The 13,310-nt window shown below is 39.2% G+C and overlaps 1 protein-coding gene and 1 long non-coding RNA gene across 3 annotated transcripts in view; one reads left to right on the top strand and one right to left on the bottom strand.

The window, feature by feature from the left end:
* Positions 1 to 13,310, top strand: part of STARD13 (StAR related lipid transfer domain containing 13) — a 558,426-nt gene that overhangs the window by 236,007 nt on the left and 309,109 nt on the right. The gene's annotated exons all lie outside the window — the stretch shown is intronic.
* The window catches only part of LOC144336264 (uncharacterized), a 36,369-nt gene that overhangs the window by 10,417 nt on the left and 12,642 nt on the right, over positions 1 to 13,310 (bottom strand). Inside the window, exons 2-3 of the long non-coding RNA XR_013407890.1 lie at positions 4,017 to 4,194; positions 2,276 to 2,371 (exon numbers count right to left, since the gene is read on the bottom strand). This is a non-coding gene — a long non-coding RNA (uncharacterized LOC144336264). The remainder of the gene's footprint in view (positions 1 to 2,275; positions 2,372 to 4,016; positions 4,195 to 13,310) is intronic.

The following is a 13,310-nucleotide window of genomic DNA, read 5'->3' as shown; positions in this document are numbered from 1 at the left end:
CTAGGATTGCGCCCCCTGCTTTTTTTTGCTTCCATTTGCTTGTTAGCTCTTCCTCCATCCCTTCATTTTGAGCCTATGTGTGTCTCTGCACATGAGATGGGTCTCCTGAATACAGCACACTGATGGGTCTTGACTCTTTATCCAATTTGCCAGTCTGTGTCTTTTAACTGGGGCATTTAACCCATTTACATTTAAGGTTAATATTGTTATGTGTGAATTTGATCCTGTCATTATGATGTTAGCCAGTTATTTTGCCTGTTAATTGATGCAGTCTCTTCATAGCAGCAATGGTCTTTACCATTTGGCATGTTTTTGCAGTGGCTGGTACTCTTTGTTCCTTTCCAAATTTAGTGCTTCCTTCAGGAGCTCTTGTAAGGCAGGCCTGGTGGTGACAAAATCTCTAACATTTGCTTGTCTGTAAAGGATTTTATTTCTCCTTCACTTATGAAGCTTAGTTTGGCTGGATATGAAATTCTGGGTTGAAAATTCTTTTCTTTAAGAACGTTGAATATTGGTCCCCAATTTCTTCTGGCTTGTAGGGCTTCTGCTGCGAGATCCGCTGTTAGTCTGATGGGCTTCCCTTTGTGGGTAACCCGACCTTTTTCTTTGGCTGCTCTTAACACTTTTTCCTTCATTTCCACCTTGGGGAATCTGACAATTATGTGTCTTGGGGTTGCTCTTCTCGAGGAGTATCTTTGTGGTGGTCTCTGTATTTCCTGAATTTGAATGTTGGCCTGCCTTGCTAGGTTGGGGAAGTTCTCCTGGATAATATCCTGAAGAGTGTTTTCCAACCTGGATCCATTCTCCCCATCACTTCAGGTACACCAATCAAATGCAGATTTGGTCTTTTCATATAGTCCCATATTTCTTGGAGGCTTTGTTTGTTTCTTTTAACTCTTTTTTCTTTAAACTTGTCTTCTTGCTTTATTTCATTAATTTGATCTTCAATCACTGATATCCTTTCTTCCACTTGATCAAATTGGCTATTGAAGCTTGTGCATGCATCACGAAGTTCTTGTGCCATGGTTTTCAGCTCCATCAGATCACTTGAGGTCTTCTCTACACTGTTTATTCTAATTACCCATTGGTCTAACCTTTTTTCAAGGTTTTTAACTCCCTTGCAATGGGTTAGAACATTTTTCTTTAGCTCGGAGAAGTTTGTTATTATCAACTTTCTGAAGCCTACTTCTGTCAACTCATCAAAGTCATTCTCCATCCAGCTTTGTTCCATTGCTGGCGAGGAGTTGCATTCCTTTGAAGGAGAAGAGGCTCTCTGGATTTTAGAATTTTTAGCTTTTCTGCTCTGGTTTCTCCCCATCTTTGTGGTTTTATCTACTTTTGGTCTTTGATGTTGGTGATCTACAGATGAGGTTTTGGTATGGATGTCCTTTTGGTTGATGTTGATGCTATTCCTTTCTGTTTGTTAGTTTTCCTTTTAACAATCAAGTCCCTCAGCAGCAGGTATGTTGGAGTTTGCTGGAGGTTCACTCCAGACCCTGTTTGCCTAGGTATCATCAGTGGAGGCTGCAGAACAGCAAATATTGCAGAGCAGCAAATATTGCAGAGCAGCAAATATTGCTGCCTAATCCTTCCCCTGGAAGCTTCATTCCAGAGGGGCATCCACCTGTATGAAGTATCTGTTGGCCCCTACTGGGAGGTGTCTCCCAGTTAGGCTACATGGGGGTCAGGGATCCACTTGAGGAGGCAGTCTGTCCTTTCTCAGAGCTCAAACACTATGCTGGGAGAACCACTGCTCTCTTCAGAGCTGTCAGACAGAGACGTTTAAGTCTGCAGAATTTTCTGCTGCCTTTTGTTCAGCTATGCACTGCCCACAGAGGTGAAGTCTATAGAGGCAGTAGGCCTTGCTGAGCTGCAGTGGGCTCTGCCCAGTTCGAGCTTCCCAGCTGCTTTGTTTACCTACTCAAGCCTCAGCAATGGCAGATGCCCCTCCCCACCCCCAGCTGCAGCCTCATAGGTCAATCTCAGACTGCTGCGCTAGCAGTGAGCAAGGCTCCGTGGGCGTGGGACCAGCCGAGCCAGGCATGGGAGAGAATATCCTGATCTGCTGGTTGCTAAGACCATGGGAAAAGCACATTATTTGGGCAGATGTGTCCCATTTTTCCAGGTACAGTCTGTCACAGCTTCCATTGGCTAGGAAAGGGAAATCCTCCAACCCTTGCACTTCCCGGGTGAGGTGATGGCCCGCCCTGCTTCGGCTTGCCCTCCGTGGGCTGCACCCACTGTCCAACCAATCCCAATGAGATGAACCAGGTACCTCAGTTGGAGATGCAGAAATCACCTGTCTTCTGTGTAGAATATGCTGGGGACTGCAGACTGGAAGTGTTCCTATTCGGCCATCTTGGACGAAGATCTACAACAGGTTTTTTTAAACAGCCTTATTGCGATATAGTTTATAATTCACCCATTTAAAATGTATAAATCAATAATTTTTAGTATATTCACAGAGTTTTGCTGCTATCGCCATAATCAATATTAGAACATTTTCAGCAGGACGAAAAGGAAATCCCTCACCCATTAGCAGTCAATGCCCATTTCCCCCTCAATCTTACCACCTAGTCCCTGAAAACCACTGATATACTTTGTATCTCTACATATTTGCCTATTCTGGACATTTTGTATAAACAGGATCTTACAGTATGTGGTCTTTTCAACTGGCTACTCTCTCAGCATAACATTTTCAAGGCTCATTCATGTTGCAGCATGAATCCATACTTTATTTCTTTTTATTCTGGGATAATATTGCATTATATGGACATACTACACTGAGATTATTTGTTCATCAGTTTGTGGACATTTGGACTGTTCCTACTTTTTGACTACTGTGAATAATGCCACTATGAACATTCATCCACTGGTTTTTGTGTGGACATGTTTCTATTTCTTGTGGGTATATACTTGGAATGCTGGGCACGATGGTAATTTTGTGTTTAACCTTTTGAAGGGGAAGCCAAACTATTTCCAAAGGGGCTGCACCAGTTTAAATTCCCATCAGCAATGTATATGGGTTCCAATTTCTTGACATCCTCACCAACACTTATTATTATTTGTCTTTTTTATTATAGCCATCCCAGTGGATATGAAATTATTATTTCATTGTGGTTTTGACTGGCATTTTTCTAATGACTAATGATGTCAAGCATCTTTTTGTGTGCCTGTTGGTCACTTGTGTATCTTCCTTGAAGAAATATCTGTTCAATTCCTTGTTTATGGTCACTTTTAAAAGCCCATTTTAAAATTGGGTTGTCTTTTAAAAATGTTGAAGTATAGCAATTCTTTATACAGTCTTGTATACAATTCCCTATCAGATACACTATGATTTGCAAATATTTTCTTCCATTCTTAGTGTTGTCTTTTAACTTTCTTGATGATTTCCTTTGGATTACAAATTTTTTAAATGCTCATAAATTCCAATTTATCTATTTTTTTCTCTTGTTGCTTATATTTTTTAGATCATGTCTGAGAAGGCTTTGCCTAACTAACCCCAAGATCATAGAGATTTATTCCTATGTTTTCTTGTAAGAGTCTTGTAGTTTTAGCACTTACATTTAGGTCTGCAGTCCACTTGGAATTAATTTTTGTGTACAGTCTAGAGAAGGAATCTCAGTAATCTTTTGCATGTGAAGATCTAGTTCCAGCATTACTTGAAAATACCATTTTCCCCCTATTGAAATGACACTCTTGTTGAAAAAGAACCTGTGTTTTAAATTTTAAAATAGCCTGTGTTCTTGTCATTTCCAATCCTTGTCCCTCAGAAACTACAGACTACATCCTCACCAACTACATTTTCTTCCTCAATCACATTACGCTCTTCTATACTTCCTTGTTATTCTGCACACTTCCAGTCTATGTGGAATACAGTTCCTTATCTCATTTGCCTGCCAAACTCCTACTCAATCTTACCACCCTTACAACTAGCTCAAAAGGAATCTACTTTGTCTAGTCTTTGTGGCTTTACCACCAGCACATTATATAGCTTTTGAAAATGTTTTACTTACTTTTCTTACTAGATTGATATCCAGTGATTGATCATTCCTCTGCTTTTTCTTTTCTTTTTAATTTTCCGATTTTCTTTCTTCAAACACCTGGCATAGTATCTAGCGCTTAGTACACACTATGGATATAAATGTGTTGAACTGATTTAATGAAAATGGCCTTGGCCAGGAGTTTCAGGGCCTATAAGAAATTCAGAAAGATCTTTAAAAAATCAAGCATTCAATAAATATGAAAGGTAATACAAATGAAAACTGCAACTCACAGCAAAAACATGATCATTTTCTTATTCTTCTGATAAATTTCCTGGAGATTTATCATTGCTATAGCACTGTTAAGAGCAGAGAAAGCTAGTGAAAATTTTACAGGCTGATAAAATGTTATGTGAGCTAATGCACTTTTCTAATCTATCTTACAGATTGCGTTAGTAAGAATATTTTTAAATCAATTTTCTTAATGACTATCTCTCGCTTAGTTTTTATAGCTTATTTAAAGAAGATTAAGGATGTTTTAGTTGCAAATCCAGAGGCACTTTGTATGTATAAGCTTTTGGCCTTTATTTTTAAAACTGATTTATAAAGGTGTTTATGAAACCAACATTATACACAACGATCTGAAATTGAGGTCTGCGGAGTGCTGCAGCAAAACACAGAGATAAAAATGAAATGAGAGGAACACACTTTTTCAAAGCCCGAGTTTAACAAAAAGAGAACATCTTCATTTCCTCGTAAAATTTTTCTTTAATTGATGTCCTATGAATTATGGAATAATATATACTTGTAGAAACCAGTAAAACAATATAAAGATATATAAAGTGTAAGTTAATCATTTCCCTCTTACTTCTACTGCCAGTGCCCAGCAACCACGCTTGACAGGTATGTTTTTATACACAGTCATCTATTTTATAAACATTGATATATGTACAAATATGTCTCAGATATCTATTGCCATGTAACAAATTACAGGAAAAGAGGGAAGCGGGGCTTACTGGCAACCACCTTTATAGACATTCTACCCCAACGATTTCTGTCTAGAGGTTGGTTGCTTTGTTGTTTGCTCTTGATGAAATGGAAGCATGCTATATATATATCACTATAAAATGTTTTCTAATAAAACAGGATTAACAATACTGATCCTAATAATTCTATATCCCTTTGGCCATTTTCTCCCAGTGGTAAGGTTTTGCAGAACTATAGTACACTATTGCAACTAGGATATTGACATTGACACAGTCAAGATAGTGAACATTTCCATCACCACAAGGATCCTCCTGTTTTGTTTTCTGTAGTTACATCCATTTCCCTCCCACCCCCACCTGTCCTTAACTTCTGGCAACTACTAATTATTTTCTTTCTATAATTTTGTCTTTTCAAAAATGATATATAAATGAAACATATAATACGTAACATTTTAAGATTGGCTTTTTCGCTTCAGCCGAATTCTCCAGAGGTTCGTCTAGGTTGTTACCTGTATCACTAGCTCATTTTCCTTTATAGCTGAATAGTATTCTGTCATGTGGATTCACCACAGTTTGCTCAACCATTCACCCACTGAAGGACATCCAAGTTGTTTCCAGTGGAAGTATCATCAGTAAAGCTTCTATAATTATTCATGTAGAGGTTTTTGTGTGAACGTAAGTTTTTCTGTGTGATAAATGCACAGGAAAACGATTGCTGGAAGAAATTTCTGAAGTGTTTACCAGATTGACTGTACCATTTTACATTCCTACTAGCAATGTCAGAGGGATATAGTTTCTCTACATCTTAGCCAGAATTTAGTGTTTTCAGTATTTTTAAACTTTAGCCATTTTAATAGGTGGGTTATAATATCTCATTTTGGTTTTAATATGCCTTTCCCTAATGGACAATGCTGTTGAGCATCTTCTCATGTGCTTCTTCTTCTTTCTTTCTTTCTTTTTTTTTTTTGAGAGGGAATCTCACTCTGTCCCCCAGACTGGAGTGTAGTGGTTCAGTCCTGGCTCACTGCAACCTCTGCCTCCTGGGTTCAAGTGATTCTCCTGCCTCAGCCTCCCGAGTAGCTGGGATTACAGGTATGCGCCACTATGTTCAGCTAATTATTGTATTTTTGGTAGATACGGGTGTTTCACCATATTAGGCAGGCTGGTCTTGAACTTCTGTCCTCAGGTGATCCACCTGCCTCGACCTCCCAAAGCGCTAGGATTACAGGCATGAGCCACCGAACCTGGCCTCATGTGCTTATTTTCTGTCTGTACATCGTCTTCAGTGAAATGTCTGTTTATTTCTTTTGACTGTTTTCTAACTGGATTGTAGGGGTTTTTGTTTGTTTGTTTGTTTGTTTGTGTATTTTTACTTTTGAGTTTTGGGTTCTGTTATTCTCTAGAAACCAGTCCTTTGTTGGCTATGTGGTTTGGAAATACGGCCTCCCTCTCTGTAGCTTTCCATCTTTTCACATGAGGTTCACAGAGCAAAAGTTTTTAATTTTAATGTTTGTCAATTTTAAAGAACCAACTCTTTGTTTCATTCGTTTTCTTTACTGGTTTTCTATTTTTAATTCCATCAACTTCTGCTCTCATCTTTGTTATTTCCTTCTTTCTGCTTTCCTCCAGTGTATTTTGCTTTTTTTCCCTAGATCCTTGAGGTGGGATCTTAGATTATTGATTTGAGACTTTTCCTCATTTCTAATGTATGCATTTAGTGTTTACAAGTTTCCCTCATGGCTTTACCTATGTCCCACAAATTTTGATATGTTGTATTTTTTCTCATTCTATTTAATGTATGTTTTAAAACTTTTCCTGAGCCTTCCCCTTGAGCCATAGAATATTTAGAAGTATGTTGTTTAGTTTCCAAGTGTTTGGAGATTTTACCATTACCTATCCACTATTAATTTCTAGTTTAATTCCATTGTGGTCAGAGAAAACATTTTGTATTATTTCAATTGTTTTAAATTTGCCATGGTTTGTTTTAGAGCCCAGGATGAGGTCTATTCTGCTGTTGTTGAGTGAAGTGTTCTATAAATGTTAATTATATGCTGTTAGTTGATGGTGCTGTTGAGTTCTTCTATATCCATGCTTATTTTCTGTCCTCTTGTTCCATCAGTTGTTGAGAAAGTGTTTAACTCCAGTTATAATTATAGATTTGTCTATTTTTCCTTTTGGTTCTATTAATGTTTGCTTCACATATTTTGAAGCTCTGGTTTTTGACATATATGCATTTAAGATTACTGTGTCCTCTTGGTGACTTTACCCTCTTTACATAGTGTCCCTCTATGACTCTGATCATTTTTTTGTCACTGTATCCAACTCAGTTTCATATTACTATAGTTTTTCCTTTCAATTAATGTTTGTATGGTATATTCTTTCATTATTTTGCTTTCAACCTGCCTGTATCGTTATATTTGAAGTATTTTTCTTATAGACAGCATAAAGTGGTTCTTTTGTAAAAACAATTCTTTCACTTACTGTCTTTTAATTAGTAGATTTAGATCACGATGTTCAATGTAATTATTGATATATTAGAGCTTAATTGTGCCATTATAATTTTTGTTTTCCACTTACTCTGTTTTTCTCTGTTTTCTTTTTCCTACATTCTTGTGTGTTACTTGAAAATATTTTGGAATTCATTTTGCTCTTTCTATAGTGTTTTTGAGGGTATCTCTTTGCATAGCTATTTTAGTGGTTGCTCTAGGCATACACCATATTTCTATGACATTGCAGTTTACTGGTGTCATTTTGCCAGTGTGTGAAGTATAGAACCCTTATCTTCCTGTACTTCCCTTTTCTCTCCTCCATTTTTATTATGGAAGGTAAAGTCTTTTCTCAATTTACATTTAGAACTTAAATATTTTCTCAGTTTACATTGAGAACCACATTAGACAGCGGCATAAGTTTTGTTTCAACCATCAACGGAATGTGGAAGACACAAGAAGAGAATGAAAGTCTTATCATATTTTCCCATATTTTTGGTTAACATGTTTTTCCCATGCTTGCCAAAATCAAGAGCTGTCTTAACTTGTTTCTCAGTGGGAGCCTCTTCCCACCTTCCCTTTGTTTCTTGGGAACAGCAGCCTCATCATTGCTGTAGTGCTGCCCACGGAGCAGCCTGCCTGGATGACTGGATCTTATAAAGATCCAATGGAAAGTCAATAGCAGAAGTGCATTTGAGCAGGCTATGCTGTCTCTAGAGCGTGGACAATCAGATGAAATCCCAGTTAAAAACATGGATTCTGAAGTCTACTTCTAACAAGTAAAAAAGGAAATGGGAAAAAGTACAACAGCAAGGGTCGAAACAGTTTCTACCTATTATCTGTCCCACGCACGCATTTTATTATGGCAAATGGCACTTATTTTCCCTGACAGGAGCTTACTCTGCTAAGGAATTTTCTAAATTTAATTTAAAAGGCTGAAGATGTCTATTAAGTTATGTATAATGAAATAAATGATATAGTAAATCTTGCTATGTCCCAATATTTTGAAGAAGTCAAATATTACAAGTCAGAAATGTTGCCGTAAAATAGATGAAACCATAGGCACTGTAACAGTAGAATTAACAAATTAAACAGCGTCTTTTAAAAAACTGCTTTAAAGCCTAAAAGTTAGCATAGAAATTTTGAGTAGTTGAAATGGGAAAGCCATGATTAGGAAGAAATGTCAAATTTCTAGAAGTTATAATGAAGTGAACCACGTCCTTCCTTTAGCTGATGACTGACTGTCGTGCTGATGCTTGGGTTGAGGCTGGGAGAGGCCATCTCTTGCACACCCTGACATTGAACAGAGACTGCAGAGATTGTCTGCCAGAGGACAGAAACATTCTGTGTGGTTCCAGAAAAAGATGAACTCGGGGCAGTTTGTGATTTCGTGATGCCATACTGTGTGAGGAGAGCTTAAAAGAGAAAGATGAAATTGTTGTGTTGAAAGGGTCTAGTTCTCTCTTAGTGCAGACAGATGGTTTAACCAACCCTCACAAGTGGTTTCCTTTTGTAGGAGAAGGGCCTTCTCCCACAGGGAAGGGGCGGGAGGTCAGGCACTCTGGGTGGGGCCTGTGGATGGCGAGACAAATGACAAGTACTTCTTTGTTACCCAGAATGAGGAGATAAAGCCTGATGGCTGAGAACCTGTAAACATTGGCCTCCTGGTTAGAAATGCATTTAGCATCCTAACTTTAATTCTCTTGGGATGTTACTGTGATCAAGCAAGATGTCCCCATTCCATTAACTATTAACCTCTTTGCTCACAATGAGCCTTTTGAAGAGAGGGTGTACGGCACCTACATTTTTCTGCTTCTACTTCCACTTATATGACCATTAGCATCTTTCATGACACCCATAAAATGGTGGTGGTAGATTATCCTAGAAGATTTTCCATAAATCATCTGAGAATGACCTAACCTAGTCATCTATCAGAAGTATATTCCTACAAAGGAAAGGCACACACAGCCACTGATTTTTATTAAGCTTGCATTAAGCACTTAGCAGAAGACAGCAATAAATTAGTAATCACCCTAGTGTTTTCCAAGTTCAGCTGAAGTGGCAGATACGAGGAATTCTGACATGCTCTACCAAATATACAGTACATGGTGTGCAACACAGACCAGGGAAGGGAGGATGAAGAGATTGCTAAAGAACAAAGACAGGAAAAATTAAACTGGAAGGAGAATGTGCTGGGAAAAGCTGTGACTCTAAAGGTTGACATTTGTATATAACATAAAGGGAAGTTGAAATACCACAGTGTCTTCCTTTCTTGGTAAGGTATTTGCACTTCCAGTTAAGACTGGTAAATATAAATGAAGAAAGCTTATTCCCAGAAGGATGTTAGTATGTCCTGACCTGTCACGTTCTGAAATGTATTTTCCACTATTTAGTCAGGCAGGTACTAGGCTAACTTCCACTGCCCGTAACCAAGCTCTGAACATAATATCCAAAGTGGGGAGAAATGTACCCTCACATGCCAGGAATTTTCTCTGCCAACAGAATGGAAAAGGCAGTAGAAAAACGTACTTGTTACATTCTGTGCCCTGTCGAATCTCTAATGCATAGCACAAATTTTCACCAAGCAAGAACGTTATGATGCATAATGAGGAGAGAATCTGCAACCTCTTCTCTCTGATTTAGTAACTGAAGGTCCCTTTTATTTATTCATTCACTCATGGTATAGTGCTCAAAGCACAGCTGCTAGCACTAGATTGTTTCAGTGTGTACTGTAGCTCCCCCATGTTACTTGACATCTCTATGCCCTCAGTTTTCTTATCTGTAAAATAGAGATAATGATAGTAGCTGGGTCTTAGAATTTTATATAGATGAAATGAGTTAACATTTGTAAAGCACTGAGAACAATAGCTGGCACATAGTAAGTGATATTAAATCATACAAAAATGTTTTTGAGGGCCTTTTATTTACCAGACACAGTTCTAGGTATGGGAGATATATACAGTGTAAATAAAACAAAGCCTTGACTTTATAGAGCTTTCTTTCTAGTGGGGAAACTAGGTGATAAAAACAAGAAAATATATAATATGAGTTAGGGTGATGGCTGTCATGGAAATATCAAGCAAAAGAGAGGCAGAGAGAGAACGGGGCACAAAGTGAGGGCTGGGTTCTCTTGGTGTAGGCTGGTCAGAGAAGGTCTTTTGGATAAGGTAACATTTGAGCAGAGATGTGAAGGAAGGAGGGAGAAAGCTATCCAGATATCTCGGGAAAGAGAACATTCAAAGCAGAGGGAATATCACTGGCAAAGGCCTCGAGATAAGAGTAAGCCTGGCCTTTTAGTTGAAGAGCAAAAACAGCCAGAGAGAGGTGAGGGAGTGGGGACAGGAGGAGAGAGAGGAAATGGGTTGGGATGACATCAGCCATGGCCAGATCTTTTATGTCCAGGAAATAGGCTTAATTCTTTAGTTTAAAGAGAGCATAATAATCAGCTTTTTTCCAAGGATATACATTGTTGTACCTTTGTGTCACAAGATTTTAGTTACTTTAAAACAAAGGCATTAAGTAGAAGTAACCCAAGCATCCACCTGCAGACAAATGAATAAGCAAAATGTGGTGTATACAAACAATGGAATATTCAGCCTTAAAAAGGAAGAAATTCGGCCGGGCGCGGTGGCTCACGCCTGTAATCCCAGCACTTTGGGAGGCCGAGGCGGGCGGATCACAAGGTCAGGAGATAGAGACCACGGTGAAACCCCGTCTCTACTAAAAATACAAAAAAAATGAGCCGGGCGCAGTGGCGGGCGCCTGTAGTCCCAGCTACTCGGGAGGCTGGGGCAGGAGAATGGCGTGAACCCGGGAGGCGGAGCTTGCAGTGAGCCAGGATCGCGCCACTGCACTCCAGCTTGGGCGACAGAGCAAGACTCCGTCTCAAAAAAAAAAAAAAAAAAAAAAGGAAGAAATTCTGCCACATACTACAATGTGGATGATCCTTCAGGAGATTATGTTAAATGAAATGAACCATTTACAAAAAGGTGAATACTGTATGATTCCATTCACAGGAGGTATCTAGAAAAGTCAGATTCATAAAAGCAGAAAGTAGAATGGTGGTTGCCAAGGGCTGGAGGAGAGAGGAAAGTGGGAAGTTATTGTTTAATGAATATAGAATCTCGCTTTTAGAAAGCGAACCATCACTGGAGATTGATTACACAACAATGTGAGTATACTTAACACCACTGAACAGTACACTTGAAGTGGTTACGACGGTCAATTTTATGTTATGCATATTTACCGCAATTAGAAATGTAAAAAAATAAAGCTATCACACACGGATTCACCTCCATACTACTAACACACAGGAGTAAGGCACAGGCAATGGGTAGAGAATTTCTGCTCTGAGGGTGTACCACAGAGAAAGAGACCACACGAAACGACAGCCAGGGACAACTCCCATTCTTGAGGCTGGCTTTCATTTCACATTGAGATTAGTAAATGCAAATTACTCAATCAACTCATGAAGTACATTCCTACAATTATTCCCAAATCCAGCCTCTGTGAGAATAGAGGTAAGATGAAGTTGCATTGACTTTACCGTAGCTTTGATGGCTTTCTGACAATGGTTCCCCGCTACCACCAATATCCCTGAGTTTGTTTTGCAAGAAGAATTGCCACCGCCACCCAGGCATTTAAGGCAATGTTCTAACTCCCAGTCCAAGCTCTTCTAAGCAGCTCCTGGCTGTGACTTGGACATGAATGGAGAAAGTAAAAAGATTCATTTAAGTTCAAAAATAAGGAGGCTGAAGACCCTCTGAGATTATGTGTGTAGATTATATGCTTTAAAAAATACCTGCCGTGACAAAAAATATATAATTTGCATCTAAAATAACACTTTCGAATAGTATTTTTTACAATTATGATTAATTTTGTTTTTGTTTTTGTTTTTTTGTTTTTTTGAGACGGAGTCTCGCTCTGTCGCCCAGGCTAGAGTGCAGTGGCCAGATCTCAGCTCACTGCAAGCTCCGCCTCTGGGGTTTACGCCATTCTCTGCCTCAGCCTCCCCGAGTAGCACCCGCCACCTTGCCCACCTAGTTTTTTGTATTTTTTTAGTAGAGACGGGGTTTCATCGTGTTAGCCAGGATGGTCCATCTCCTGACCTCGTGATCCGCCCGTCTCAGCCTCCCAAAGTGCTGGGATTACAGGCTTCAGCCACCGCGCCCGGCCATACAATTATGATTAATTAAGCTGCTTCTACCTAGTATTACCCAGAAAAAATAGGAAGAAATGGCAAAATAAAAAACAGAACCCAAAATGCCAAAAGCAGGAGCAGTACTGTGCATGCATTCCATTTGGTGGGTGTTCTACCCTCATGGTACTCGAAGCCCTTTACCTCTCTGACTACAGTTTCATTCAGCCACAAACTGCAAGTTGGAACACCTAGGCCTTCCCTGCTGAGGAGACAATGATTGCGAAGATGGCCAGGGCAGAAAAGGAGCTAGTGACAAACCTTCACAGCAGACTGGAAGGAGGCCTGCATTTTGGAGACCACCCCGCGGCCCGTCTGAGTTACAATATACAGATTCAGAGACCACATGCCTTTAGTCTTTGTAGCCAGAGCATAACAGATTATTTTACATGTGTGTTGCTGGACAGTGGGTTAAACTGGCTAAACTTTTACATTGAGAACCCATATTCTGAGCTGCTGCCTCAAAGAACGAACGAGTACATCATTACTTCCACTCAGTTTAACTGCCAAATTTCCTTTAAGTGAATTGCTGTGTATAGTCAATCCTCCACATTCACAGATTCAGTATTTGTGAATTCATCTACTTGCTAAAATTTATCTGTAAATCCCAAATCAATACTCAGTGTGCTTTTACAGTCATTTGTGGACACGCCCAGAG

This window comes from Macaca mulatta, chromosome 17 (assembly GCF_049350105.2).
Source record: "Macaca mulatta isolate MMU2019108-1 chromosome 17, T2T-MMU8v2.0, whole genome shotgun sequence".
Lineage (NCBI taxonomy): Eukaryota > Metazoa > Chordata > Mammalia > Primates > Cercopithecidae > Macaca > Macaca mulatta.
The sequence above is the reverse complement of the archived record's forward strand: the minus strand, read 5'-3'. Positions and strand labels throughout refer to the sequence as shown.